Here is a 15274-nt window from a genome sequence, read left to right as displayed (position 1 = left end):
CAGCAAGACTAGTCAAAACCAGTCTTGTGGCACCTTAAAGACTGACACGCTTATTGTGACATAAGCTTTGGTGGGCCAAAGCCCACTTTGTCATCTTCCTCGGGAGTTTTTACACATCCCTAGTTTGAAGGAGGACAAAAGTCAGCAGGTGCAATTTTTCCCCCATCACAGCAATAATGTGAAGGGAGAAGCTGCACCTATAAGATTCCTCTCTTTCTCAGAATTCTTAAAGACACCCAAATATTTCACTTTTGGAATGTGGTCACTTTAATCCAAGCATATCCATAACAGAAGATCAAAACAAACGTTACCTTCACACAGTCTTGAAACGTTTCCCTTCAAATCTGCTGTAGCAACTCAAGAAATCTTCACAAGGTAAAGGTTTTGTGGCAATGACTTGTGAACCTCCTTCTCTCACTCTAGAATATAAACCTTATTGAAATGGCTGGCTAACCAATCAATACTAAGAGAGAGGGTAGGGGAATTATAGACTTCTAGCCAGATCCCACCCTCCCTTTCATTGCACACAAAACTCAGCCATAATATCTCATTATTTTTAATTGCATCCTCAAGTCTGTATTTATAGAAACCATTTTCTAGCCCATAGAAAATGAGCACAAAAATGAACTGTGCAACAAAGCAACATGGAGATAAAGTCTATTCGGGACACCAAATGTCAGTAAGGTTGTCACCTTTGCCCCCCACAGACGCACTGTACCTTTAACCACTGTCTGGCAAGCAGGAATTGAGCAGGTGCACCTCTACATCTCAGGAAATACAGCACTGTTAAATTTCTGCCTGGCATGGAGCTGTTAAGGCGCAAAGCCTTTGTCAGGAGAAAAAAATGTGATGACCTAAAGGGTGGAGAATGAACTAGAACTGAGGAAATGTTGACCTAAGGACAGAAACTCATCTTTTAGTGAGAGAAAAACAGTACAGAAGTTTTTCCTTAGAAGTTTTATTCTAACGTGTACATCAGATGTATAGAACTTCCAGCATAACTGGGATTCTCATGACAGGTGATCACATACTAATGTCACATAATGTATTAATATTTATTAGTAGACTATAAGAATGGACCTGCAACAAAATGTTGCAGTATATCCCTGGTATGTAAATGTTACCTGAGCCTGTGGCTGAGCATGGTGAAAAAAACAAAAGCTAGGAACAAAGTTAGGGAGTACCTGCTGTAACTTGGGTCTTACTTCATATGGAAATATCTTTATTATTAATTCTCTTAGCCAGCCAGCGTGGAGATGTGGCAAGGCAATGGCGAGGGAGGCACCTGATTGGCTGAGCTCTGTTTGGCTGGTGGAGGCGCCTGATTGGCTGGGCGTTGGCCTGGCCGTTGTGAGGAGGGGCCATCTCCGCTGCAGCCTGGGCTGGGAGGCGGGAGGCAGTGGGAAGGACTGGCCCTGGCCTGGCGCCAGAGGAGGTGAGTGGGACATGTGTGCCCAGGATTTGGCAGCGGAACTCTCGCAACAGGCTGTGAGAGTTCCGAAGTGAGGACTGAGGAGGAGAGGGGAAAGAAAGTGCCAGCAGCGGGCGGGGGGGAGAGAAAGGCGGCAGTGGGAGGGGGGAGAGAAAGGCGGCAGCGGGCGGGGGGAGAGAAAGGTGGCGGTGGGCAGTGGGCGGGGGGAGAGAAAGGCGGCGGCGGGCGGGGGGAGAGAAAGGCGGCGGCGGGCGGGGGGAGAGAAAGGCGGCAGCGGGTGGGGGGAGAGAAAGGCGGCAGCGGGGTGAGGGTAAGAAAGGCGGCGGAAGGCGGGGGAGAGAAAGGTGGAGCGGGCAGCAGGCGGACAGATGGAGAGAAAGGCGGAGGCAGGTGGGTGGAGAGAAAGGCGGCGGTGGGCAGCTGGCAGACGGGAGGGAGTAAAAATGGCGGCGGTGGGCAGCGGGCGGGGGAGAGAAATGCGGTGGCGGGCAGCAGGCGGGGGAGAGAAAGGTGGCAGCGGGTGGGGGGAGAGAAAGGCGGCAGCGGGGTGAGGGTAAGAAAGGCGGCGGAAGGCGGGGGAGAGAAAGGTGGAGCGGGCAGCAGGCGGACAGATGGAGAGAAAGGCGGAGGCAGGTGGGTGGAGAGAAAGGCGGCGGTGGGCAGCTGGCAGACGGGAGGGAGTAAAAATGGCGGCGGTGGGCAGCGGGCGGGGGGAGAGAAAGGCGGCGGTGGGCAGCGGGGGGAGAGAAAGGCGGTGGCGGGAGCGGGAGAGAAAGGCGATGGGCAGCGGGAGAGAAAGGCGGCGGGCAGTGGGCGAGGGAGAGAAAGGTGGCGGCGGGCAGTGGGCGGGGGGAGAGAAAGGTGGTGGCGGGCAGTGGGCGGGGGGAGAGAAAGGTGGTGGCGGGCAGTGGGAAGGGGGAGAGAACGGTGGTGGCGGGCGGCGGGAGAGAAAGGCGGTGGTGTGCAGCGGGCAGACGGGAGGGAGTAAAAACGGCGGTGGTGGGGCCCTTCTTGTCCGCCTGCCGCGGCTCTGTGTGTGGGGGAGAATGGGAGGGGAGGAGGGCTGAACTTCGCGGGCCAGAGGGAAGAGGAAGAGAGGAGAGCCCGGGACAGGAGGAAGAGGGAGGGAGAAACAGATACTCTGTGCAGGGTTGGCTAGTATATTTTTCTATTTTCTGAGAAGCTTTTTTTGGAGGGGGGCACTGGTGCTCAGTCCAAGCTCCTTTTCAAACCCCTTCCTCCTCAGAAACATATGACTATGAAATAACTAATTTTTTGAAGCCTTTCCCCTTCAAAAACAGAAGGGCTTATCCTAACTATCCTGAAGGAATGTTCTTCAAGCTGAAGCATTTTCCACCCTTTTTGTTTGAGACCTCGCCCCACCCCAAATTTTATTATCCCTCTCCTTGATTGTCTCTTAACTGTTAACAGTCTGAGATCACAAACATTCCACTCCATTGTCTTACATGGAAGTAGGGAGTTGGACCTCCTTAGTAGGGGTTTGCGTGGAACCAATTTTCACGGTTTGGTCTGAATTTGAATAAGAATTCAGAATGGACCACAGTCTGCAAACCAGTTTGGTCGGTCCGACTGGCCGCTCCGATCCATCCAACTGAACCCGCTCAACTGGTCCGCTGGTTAGAGCATCTTTAAAGGGGAATTCGGTGAGGATTCCCCTTTGCTTCTGGATTAAAAAAAGGTTTTGTAAAGGGGGGGAGCAGTGAGTGAGAGGCATCTTTAAAGTCAAATAGAAGGCTTTTACCAGCAGGCCTGCAGCACTCCCCCTCCCCATCATTGTGACAGTAGTAACAGCAGCAATATCTGTCCTCCTCACATGCGCAGACCAGTTCGATCACCTTCTGATCATGGCAGACCAGTTGGGTAGTGGACCGGTTCAGCACACCGACATATCTGGGTCACCCCGAGTCTGCCAGTACCACCTACTTGCCCCTAAGTGCGCTGGTTATCTATCCATAAGGATCCCACATTTCAGTACATTTGGAAACAGTATTTAGATTATATAATAACAATGCAGCTAGCACTGAAGATGAAATATAACTAGTCAGACATTTGGTCTGACTTTCCAATGGCTCTCTGGCTGGGTTCAGATGTAATGTGAAACCAACCTTGGTTTTAATGTCTGAAACTGAGTTTGCGCATGAACTGTTTGCTTGTAGTGAACAAACCAAGATCAGAAACCATGGTTGGAAGTCGGCGTACAAACCACAGTTTATGTGGTTTGGTATTACATCTGAATTCACAGACAGTTGAAAAACCAGTTTGGGCCATTGCTCTACCACAAGATGGCTGTGGCACCATGGAGACAGAAGTGAACTTAGGAAGTGGGTCCTGAGCAATGGGAAACAAAAGAGGACAAGCACCTCTAAACCATGATTTGCCTGTAGTAAGCTTGGAAGTTCAAGCTATAGTGCAGGTTTTTAACTGTGTCTCTTCCACATCTCTCTGAATGTTTTCTTCTTCAACTCTCTCTTAAAGACTAGACCAATTGGCCCATGCATGACTCAGCAGTCCATATGGTCAGCAGATCACCTACAGGAATGTGTAGGTCTGCCAGAAGACTTTTAGCCTAGTGAGAATCAGGAAGGTGCCAGTGTAAAAGGGTTCAAATGACAAGACCCCAGTTCATACATCTGAAGCTACAGGCCCAATAACAGCCTTGCATGTCCCCATGAGTAATAGCATGTGGACCACCAATGATATGAATTAGCTCACTATTTAATATATAAACTGGTTTCATTGAAAAAAGATTGCGTTTGTTGACCTTGTGAAATGAAAATTCAATTTGTGATTAGTAACATGTTCATTCGCACATGTAAATCTTTTGATGCTACAGTGAATGAGTGATTAACATGCCTTCGTGTCCCTTCATCTAGGATGATTATCTTCCCATCCAAAAATCCTAAGAATTCTTCAGAAACATTAAAACTACCCCAAACCATAAAATAATTTTAAGAAATCCATATGGTATCTGGATAAAAACCCCAGTAGAATTAAAATCACAAATTCACCTTTTCACAGTGCAGATAAGTTTATCATATGCCAGTTCTAAAATCCACACGAGAGCACTTTTAAAATTGAAGGTAATGGGAGATTTTATATCCTCTGCAAATTTAAAATGGATTGGTATTTGTAAATGAATAGTGGTTGAATCAGGGGTGTAGCTAATTGAGCAGATGGGTTCAAAGAACCCAGCTCCACCCCTTTCTATTTTCTTCATTATTTCAGAAGAGGAAACTTCTCCAAAATGAGGAGTATGGTGAAAAGAAAGCCGAAAGGGAAAATCATGAGAGTCACTTCACTCCAGAATGCATAGAGTTTACTCAGAACCACAATACTAGAAGCCCAGTTAGATTGTATACTCAAAAGGAGGAAAGGTAGCACTAAGTCCAGGAGGATGCCAGCATGGCTAACAGGTACCGTCAAGGAAGCCATAAAAGGGAAGAAGACTTCCTTCTGAAATTGGAAGGCCTGTCCAAATATATATATACCTGTTAATAAAACATATACTTGTTCCTGAACCAGGCTTTTTAGGGATGGAGGCTAAAGAACTGAGTCAGATAGAAGTGAGAAGAGATGATGTTCTAAACTGTCTGGAAAAACTGAAAACTAACAAATCACCAGGACCGGATGGCATCCATCCAAGATTCCTCAAAGAACTCAAATGTGAAATTGCCGACCTCCTTGCTAAAATATATAACTTATCCCTGCAATCAGGCTCTGTACCGGAGGACTGGAGAGTAGGAAATGTCACACTGATTTTCAAGAAGGGATCCAGGGGTGATCCAGGAAATTACAGGCCGGATAGCTTAATGTCCGTTCCAGGCAAATTGATGGAAAGCATCCTCAAGGATAAAATTGTAAAGCACATAGAAGAACAGGCCCTGCTGGGGGAGAACCAGCATGGGTTCCGCAAAGGTAAATCTTGCCTCACAAACCTTTTGGAGTTCTTTGAGAGTGTCAAGTGTGTGGATCAAGGTGATCCAGTTGACATAGTATACCTGGACTTCTAAAAAGCTTTTGACAAAGTTCCTCATCAAAGACTCCTGAGGAAACTTAGTGGTCATAGGATAAGGGGACAAGTACATGTGTGGATTGCTAACTAGTTGAAAGACAGGAAACAGAGGGTAGGTATAAATGGAGAGTTTTCACCATGGAGGGAAATAAGAAGTGGAGTCCCCCAGGGATCTGTACTGAGACCGGTGCTTTTTAATTTATTCATAAGTGATCTAGAAGCAGGAGTAAGCAGCGAGGTGGCCAAATTTGCAGATGATGCCAAACTCTTTCGGGTAGTTAAATCCAAAACTGATTGTGGGGAGCTCCAAAAGGATCTCTCCAAACTGGGGGAGTGGGCGACAAAGTGGCAAATGCGGTTCAGTGTTAGCAAGTGTCAAGTGATGCACATTGGGACGAAAAACCTCAACTTCAAGTATACGCTGATGGGATCTGAGCTGTCGGTGACTGACCAGGACAGGGATCTTGGGGTCATGATGGACAACTCGTTGAAAGTGTTGACTCAATGTGTGGCAGCTGTGACAAAGGCCAATTCCATGCTAGGGATCATTAGGAAGGGGACTGAAAATAAAACTTCTAATATTATAATGCCCTTATACAAAACTATGGTGCGGCCACACCTGGAGTACTGTGTACAATTCTGGTCACCACATCTAAAGAAGGACATTGTAGAACTGGAAAAGGTGCAGAAGAGGGCAACCACGATGATCAGAGGCCTGGAGCACCTTTCTTATGAGGCAAGGCTACAACACCTGGGGCTTTTTAGTTTAGAAAAAAAGACGACTGCAGGGAGACTTGATAGAGGTCTATAAAATCATGCATGGTGTGGAGAAAGTGAGAGAAATTCTTCTCCCTCTCACATAACACTAGAACCAGGGGTCATCCCATGAAATTGATTGCCGGGAAATCTAGGACCAATAAATTGAAGTACTTTTTCACTCAACACATAATCCAGAGCCAGCGTGGTGTAGTGGTTAGAATGCTGGACTAGAACCGGGGAGACTCGAGTTCAAATCCCCATTCAGCCATGAAACTAGCTGGGTGACTCTGGGCCAGTCACTTCTCTCTCAACCTAACCTACTTCACAGGGTTGTTGTGAGAAGAAACTCAAGTATGTAGTACACCGCTCTGGGCTTCTTGGAGGAAGAGCAGGATATAAATTTAATAAATAAATAAATAAATAAATAATCAACTTGTGGAATTCTCTGCCACAGGATGTGGTGACAGCCAACAACTTGGATGGCTTTAAGAGGGGTTTGGATAACTTCATGGAGGAGACGTCTTTCATTGGCTACTAGTTGGAAGCCTATAGGCCACCTCCAGCCTCAAGGGCAGGATGCCTCTGAGTACCATTGGCAGGGGAGCAACAGCAGGAGAGAGGGCACGCCCTCAACTCCTGCCTGTGGCTTCCAGTGGCATCTGGTGGGCCACTGTGCGAAACAGGATGCTGGACTAGATGGGCCTTGAGCCTGATCCAGCAGGGCTGTTCTTATGTTCTTATCTCCCTCACCCTGAGGGGCCACAGGGGAGATGAGCAAATAAGGGCCCCCTCTCCGCTAGCTACACCCCTGGGAGATAAATTGAATTGAAAGAGACCCCCACATTTCTTGGCAAATAAAATTGAGATGTACTTCACCCACTTGGACTTTATACAACCTGAGGTTCCTTTTAAATACACCCTCCTATCTAAATGAAATTATGACCATAACGCTGTGTTTGTTACCTGCTGTGACACTGTTTTACTTTCATTTAGCTTTTCTCTCAGTTTGGAAGAGAGGACAAAACTAGCAGCCAGGCATTTGACTTCCACTATTTCCTCCTGTAATGTGATTTGCTTTGCTTTCATACTTTAAATTAAAGGCTTGAGGCAAAATTGCTTTGTCACATAGCCAGATTCTCAGGGGAAATTTTTGAAAGTGCCTAAAGAATTTCAGAATTGAGTTCTAGAGAATGTCAATGGAAATTATATTACTTAAGTACTCAGGATATGTTTGACAAAGGCACACATTTGTGGCTAGGGTATCCTTTCTCTCTCTACCATTTTCTGCTTTTCTTGAGAGTGCAGGTCTATGGAATATTTCCTAGTGTTCCATGCATTTGTGATGAAAGAAGGACAAATATAAGGCAAGTCAGTTTAGAAAGGACTTGGCGCACAAATAGAAGTGAACAGGTTAGTGCAGGGTCAGTACTGAACTACATTCAGAGCTATGAAGATTCAGTTGATACATTACACCACCAGTAGCAGCCAGTGAGCGTCACTGTGGGGGTGGTGATGATGAGGGCAGGAAAATGCCACTTTAAGGGGCAGCAAAATTCTTACCTGCTATCAGTACCAGAATGCTTTGCGGGGTGGAAGTACCCAACACAGCATCCCACGAGGAGGCCACCCCACCTCCACTGCTTAGTTGGCCTCCATGCATGCACAGAGGCCATTTGAGGGCTTAGCATGGCAGATTTGTGCTTGGACTGTTAAGGCTCATAGGCCTAGGACTGTTTCGGCTGTTAAGGTTTGTGCTAGGATTTAGGACCTGTCCAAGGCTCAGGGGTGCCCCAAGTGCAGCCCACTGAGGTGCCCCCGTCACCTGGGCACCCACCACCACCTCGGTCTCCCTCCTGGGCACCCTGCCAGCCACAGTCTCTGCTGTGATTGACACTGTGGAGGTGGGAAGGAGGGCAGGTGGGCAATGTGGAGTTTGCACCTCCTTGCCGCTGCTTTGCAGCGGTGAGCAGGAAGTGAGGATGGGTGATTGAGAACACCCACCCTGCTTGCCTGCCCTCAGAGGCGCTCTAACCGCCAAACCTTGGGGACCTGGTGTGGTCCTCTAAGGTCTGGGGGGGGGCTCCAAATGGTCAGGGCCGAGGGCCTTCAGCAGCCATACCATGCCCACACCACCAAAAGTCTGTGGTTTAAAAATATTATTATTATTGCCACAGCCAAGAGGTGGATGCCAGGGAGGGGAGCAGAGCAGTCATTCTCCCTTTTCCTCTCTCCCTCCCCCCGCATGACAATGAGGGTCAGAAAGACAATGGGCCCATCCATTCGAGCCAGCATATTTTGCCAACTGAGCAGTTGAGAGATCGTCACAAGCCTGTGATCTACACTGCTGATCTATACTGTGCAGGTGCGCCTTGCAGTTGGCAAAAGATGCTGGTCCAAACAGACTGGCCCAGCATCACTCCGGCCCCCACCATCACCGGGGGAGAGGGGAGAAAGACTGCTCCACTCTGCTCCCTACCACTCCGCAGCCACCCTTCAGCTGCAATAATAATATTTTTTTACCCACAGAGGTTTGGTGGGGTGCTCAGCGGTTAATTTAAAAAAACCTACAGAGCCTTGTGCCAGGCGGGGGGGGGGCTCACAGATGAGTGGTCTGGGCACCCAAATTACCTAGGTGCACCCTTGCCTGCCCTCCCCACTGCTTCTGCCTCCACTCATCACAAAAGCTGTAAGAGGAGGTGGTGGCGGCAAGAAGGGTGAATGGTTTGGTGTTCCACATCTCCCGCATGCCCTCCTTCCTCCTCCTTCTCCTCACCCTTGCCGACGCTGCCAAAGTGTGGGAGCGGTGGAGGCTGCAGGGAGAGGGCGGAGAGCAGCCAAGCTTGGTTTTACACACCTGGTTTTGCACACCTTGGTTTTTAGTTCACATCTCCTCCAGAATGGAGGTTTGTGTTCACATATCAGCCAAATTTACCCCGAAGTCCCTGCAAGCTATCGGGGACCACTTCACACATAATTCGAGTTTTTCATTGTTGCCCAATTTATATCCAGGGTAACAAAATCCACTTTTTGTGTCAGTTTTTTGGGGCAACTTTGAACTCGCAGTAAACCCTTGCTGTCTCCACCCCTACTTGCTTTGCACCCTAAGTGGGCACTTAGTTCACTTTACGGGCAGGCCAACTCTGCAGGACTGTTAAGGCTCCTAGGTCTAGAACTGTTAAGTATTTTCAGGAGAACATATAGACCCAACCTCTCCCACCTACCTCTGCTGCAAAAATGGAAAATGTCCCCCCAGTTCTCTCACATGGCCCTCACTGTGGCCTTCTGGGTTTGCTTCTTAAAGAGGCAGTACACAACAGTTTCCCCTCTTACTGTCCATGTGCATGCAGCATTTGCGCACATATGGACAAGGGTAAGGTAAGAGCCTTTCCAATGTGATGCCTCCTACATAGATAACTCCTTTCCACATGGCAGTGCCACAACCATCCTGGGCCTTAGTCTGGCATAAAATAAACTCATGTAAACACAGCCTCTGTATCTGTACATTTCTTTAGCTCTCCATTGTCTCTCACTTGCCTAGATGCATACACCACCAAGGAAGCAAAATCTTCCTTCAAACACTGTGCAGTAATTGTTTTTATTCACCTGAGTTTAGGAGCAAATATGAACGTTGCCAGGTATTTGGGCTCCAGGCATTTGGAAAGATGAGAAGGAAGATGAAAACCTAAGACACTTTATAATATGTGGGATTGTACTCATAAAAAAGGATGCAACATCAGGAAGTTGGAGGAATAGTGTTAGAATGCTAGTTATTCATCTGTTAGCCTTCTCCCTTGCAAAAACATCCCAAGTGAAAGATCTGGGAAGTGAGCTCACAACTGAAATGAATTTCTTCCCCAAACTCTGTTCAAAATAATCATGTATTAATGTTTTTGTTCGATATTTGCCTGATATTCACTGAAAACTAAAATAGTAACTTGTTATTTGTTAACTATTTGATTTTGTTATTTGTTACTCAGCGTATCTGATGGCAGATGGTTGTCATGAGCTATCAATATAACCGTTTTTGGAGTTAGTGAGATTTTGTATTTTCTCCCCATCAGATCAAACCAACTGAGAGTTGCCAAGTAAACACCCGTATTTTGAATATCCACACTGAAAATTCCCATTTGGATTTCAAATTAAATTCCAGATTCGACATTTACATAATATTTGTCACAACACTGAAAACATGCAGATATTTGCTCCTCCAGTTCTAAACAAATGGAGTAAGCTCTTCTGACCAAATCCAGTCTGCTTCTCCTGATTTTGTTGTTTGCTATGGAGGTTAACAAACATATTCCACATTTATTTGTTTGCTTGTTTGTTTATCATATTTACATACCACCTGACATGTGCATCCCTAGGTAGTGTACATAAGTTAAAATACAACAAATATAAAAACAGGATAAAATGATTAAAAGACTCTTTAAAACAAAGCATTAAAGAAGAATGGACATAAAAAGGTCTAGGATTTTTTCTTGAGCCTTTCCGATCTCTGAGTTTGGGGGCCATGGTGGACAACTGAATAATACTTGTACCAATTTATCCAGCATGCATAGCTCATCAAATATATTGGTTGCTCACATTCCTAAAAAGCTGGGCTCTATTTTACTCAGATGTTGATTTCATCAATTTCTTTTTCTCTGCATCAGTGCACTAACCCTTTTAGGGTCATTGCCATTTGTTGAGCTGATTAGATGATAACATTGATTATGGAATGAGAGGCAATCAGACCAATGATATTTTGCTACCAATAAACAGATGTGGGCATCAGTCTGCTCTGCATAGCTGTATTAGTCATCAGGATTTGATCCTAACAATGCTCTATCTCAGGCCTGCATAGGGATGTACAAAAGCCCACTGAGAAATTACATCTGTCTTATAGAGAGTTTTTGGTTTCCCTTGAAAATCTGCAGATGTTTTGCCTTGAAAAAAACCCTGACATGCACTTTAAATTTCACTTTGTGTGAAATTTCGAGCCAGTTCCAATCTATACCATTCAAATCTATATCATACAATTTTTAAATTGTGAAACCAGATACAAAAATGTGCAATTCCAAGAGAACATTTGTGCAGTTCATGTAATGCAAAAGTTGCATTATAGATGTTGTACAAAGTGACTGATAACAATGAGAAAAGTAAAGTGAGTAGTCCAGGCTCCACTAGAACCCAGCCCCTGATCAAGCGTATCCATTTCTCCTCCCCCTGCCAAGGACTCTTCCCGCAGTCTTCACTGCTACTCTTCCACAGAATCTTGACCAACGAATATCTTCTGCAATAGTGCTGTCCACTTACTAGTTCTGAAGATTTTCTCTCACTCTGCCTAGGCTTCTAAAATTTTGAATTATGTAAAATACTTTATACATATCAAAGTATGTGTGCACAGACAAGGAAAAGGCGCAAGTGTGTGTTGTAGTGGAACATGCTACACATGCAAATTACAGTTCTGATTTCCTCTTGTTAAAGCCCTGTTACAAATGCACTCAAGGACACTTTTCATGTTGCACAGCACTCTCAAGGAGCCCTCAGGAGGAAAAGCAATTTTGTGATGGGATGAAGGTCAGGAAGATTGGCTAGAAGCTGCTACTGAAGGCTGCTAGATGTCTGGATGATGCATGGCTGTGGTAGTAACAGGTCCTCTTCACCTTGTGTTCTTGACATGGGCACTTTTCTTCTCCTGGCCACATGGGAGAATTACCTGTGAACTATTTTTAAGCCAGGTGTGTGTGTGTGTGTGTGTGTGTGTGTGTGTGTTCTGGCCACAAGATGACCTCTGCTTGTATAGGCCAAAGAAACTGGCCATCTTCAGCAACACTAGTCACATTGACTGGAAGTGGACCAAGACAAACTTTGACCCACTGGTTGTCTGAGTTTGGGTGGCATCGCATTCTGCCACTGAATATGGTTAATTTGCTGAAAATAAATGTTCATGGGCAGGAAAGAATAGCTGCTTGTTTTTGACCTCTCAGCAACTTTTAGGTTTCATTCTCATATGTAAACTTAGGTAGTGTCTCAGATCAGAATGATGAGGTAAGATTTTCTCCAACTTCTGCATAACTTTCTTAAACAAACTGTAATTAAAATAGGGGCAGACAGAGCACAAGGTTTTGAAATTGCTGGTAACTGATGATGTCTAGCTTGCTGATACAAACAAGGATGATTTGTGGTGGTTAGAAAAATATAAGTTTGTTTTTAGCATGGCAAGTCAGGCAAAGCTCTGGCTAGACAATGGGAGGGTCTGAATTCCATGTGGTATCTGCAGGTGATAACAGGGATATGCACTGTCTTGCTTCTTGTGCAAAATATGTGAAAACTGTAGATGCTTATACTTCAAACCATAATATATCCTTCTGATGGAAATAACTAAAAAAAGCACTTTGAGACAACTAATGGGGGGCACGGCTCACCCCATCCCCAGCTCAATTTGGAATAAGCTCCCATTTACCAATTCAGGTGCTATCAGGAAAGTTTGGCAGGAAAGGCAAGGAGGCAGCTGAGGCAGTGGGGAGGCCCATTGTGATGTAGCCTGAAGTTCAGTGGGTTGAGCACAACTGGTAACAGGCTTCAGGGATTTAAGCCTTAAGTTTATTTGTCTTTCCAAACCTCCCTCTTAAGTCTTGGTGCCATCATTAGAGTCAATGGGAACAGTTCCGTGACACTCTCAACATTCCACATGCCTTACAGAAAAAATCTCCAGGGTGTGATTTCCGATCTGTTAAACTTTCCCCCAGCCCTCGTTCTAAGGCCACCAGATCCAGACCTATTGCTATTGGGTGACTCCTATCTTATTGAGAGCTCAGTATAATGGCCATTGAAGTGAGTAAAAAGCAAAGTAGGAGAAGAGTTTCAGATGGAAGAGCTGCCATCATGGAGAAAGAGAAAGAGGGTTAGGTGTCTCATGAGTTGGGATGTTCAGTGTCACCAAGTGTTTCCTAATGATTCCTGAAGATGTAAAAGATTTAAAAAGATTTCTACCTTGCCAGACACTGGCATTACTTCTTCAGAATCAAATCTACAAAAGCAGAGATACAGTGGTCCCTCTACTTACGAAATTAATCCGTTCCGAATGCACATTTGTAAGTCGAAAAGTTCGTAAGTCGAAAAGCGGTTTCCCATAGGAATGCATTTGGAACGGATTAATGCGTTCCGGAGCCTAGAAAAAAGACCCAGACCCCCAGTAAGGCTTGCAAACTGCACAGGAACATTTCTTTTCAAGAATAAACAGGCAGTAAACAGGCAGGCAAGTCAAGGAAACCGCATGTAAAATTCGTAAGTCGAGGAAACCCCATCTAAAAATTTGTAAGTCGAAAAAACCGCATCTAAAACCAGATCTAAAACTGTCGTTTGTAACTCGAAAAATACTTATGTCGAGTAGTTCGTAAGTCGAGGGACCACTGTAATGTGAGTCTAGGATTTTTTAACTCTTCTGCTTCCCTCCTAGTGTAATACCATATTTGTTCTGCATTTAAAGACACAAGGACCTAGCTTATTTGTGCATTCTGCAGGCCTGGTTGGATGGTGGGTCTTCCTGAGTCCATGGACAATTATCTCCACAGTTTAGATCCTCTAGCCAGCCAGCTGCTGTCTCAGACCCCGAAGCCTTTCTTTGAGCTTGAAACCAAGCAATTAAGACAGTCTCAGTGGGAAAAGTGTAGATGAATCTCAAGGGAAAACACATTTTAGCTTAAAGGGACATGAACTGGGAGGGAAAGAAGCAAAACAGTCTTTAGCAAGAAAAATAAACACAGTGTGAGAATGTATTCTTACATTCTACTCAGTACACTTTATTGTCTGGTTCTGCACTAGATATATACCCTCAGGCAACATTGTTACCTTAAAATAATGACAGCTGCAGTGTCTTTCGAACAGTCTCAACAGGTTCTTCACCCTCAACCTGAACCCAGCTTTGCAACTGACTGGCTAAATTAAGTATGCAGCAGTCGGTCAAATGCGGCACTGATGAGTAAGTGAGTGAGTTCTCAGTCTTGCCCTCCATTTGTGCATTTTGTTGACACCTGTGCATTATGGATACATGCATTAATTTTTCACTTTACAGTTTGGGGGGAAAAACCCTGTTCCAATTGGGTGTGTAGATGTTGGTGATGTGATTGATGACATTCAATAAGTTGTCGTCACATTTGACACAATCAGCTGCTCTGTTCAGGTGCTATACTTCAGCACAGAGTCCCCAAGAACACACACCTAGAACTTTCCCCTACACTGACACACTCTGAAAGCCCCCCCCCCACACACACACACTTAGTGACAGCATTTATTCCAGAGACAAAGACTTTACTTGTGGAGAGATTCCTCCCATGCTTGGAATGCTGTGGCACCCCACTGTTCCATAACATGGAAATATCAACTCTATGGACACCCTCTTTGTCTCACTAGAGCAGGGGTGGGCAAACTTGTCCCTCCAGCTGTTGTTGAACTACAACTCCCATTATCCCCAGCCACCATTTAAGTCTGCTCACCCCTGCACTAGAGAGATAGGCTTCCAGAAAGTGTCAGCACAGGGGTGGGGGGATGTTACTCATGAGGGAATGAGTATATGTGAGTGTAGCATCTCCACTTTATAAAACCTCTAACAGGGCTAGTGTCTCAAAGAAGGAACCCACTTTTTCTAATTCTGCTGCAGGCCAGTGTGGCATAATGGTTAGAGAACTGCGAAAACCAGGTTCTAATCCCAATGTAACTATATCGTTCACCAACTGTTCCTGTGTGAGTCTTTCTTCTCTCAGCCTAATCTACTTCCCATTGTTGTTGTGATGGTAAAATGGGTACAGAAAACCATGCCTGCCATGAGTTTTCTTGGAAGACAGGTGGGATAAAATCTAAATGACAACATTCTGAAATCTGGCAGAGCTCAGTTTTGCCAAAGCTCACTGCAATACTGATGGTGGCTGGGGGGAGTGCTTGCACTTTGGGACAGCAAAGCCTTATCAGACCACCTCTGACACTTTTAAAATGTTGTGTCTGTCTTCATCTCATGTTGCCACATCACAGAAGTCAGTCTTCAGTCTTGAATCACAGTCTGGTTTCTCATT

At 45.6% G+C, this 15274-nt stretch overlaps 1 protein-coding gene across 1 annotated transcript in view; it reads left to right on the top strand.

Annotated features, from left to right (window-relative positions):
- Positions 1-15274, top strand: part of LOC128346393 (uncharacterized) — a 231906-nt gene that overhangs the window by 155594 nt on the left and 61038 nt on the right. The gene's annotated exons all lie outside the window — the stretch shown is intronic.

This window comes from Hemicordylus capensis, chromosome 2 (assembly GCF_027244095.1).
Source record: "Hemicordylus capensis ecotype Gifberg chromosome 2, rHemCap1.1.pri, whole genome shotgun sequence".
Taxonomy (NCBI): domain Eukaryota; kingdom Metazoa; phylum Chordata; class Lepidosauria; order Squamata; family Cordylidae; genus Hemicordylus; species Hemicordylus capensis.
This window is presented reverse-complemented; position numbering and strand designations above follow the sequence as displayed.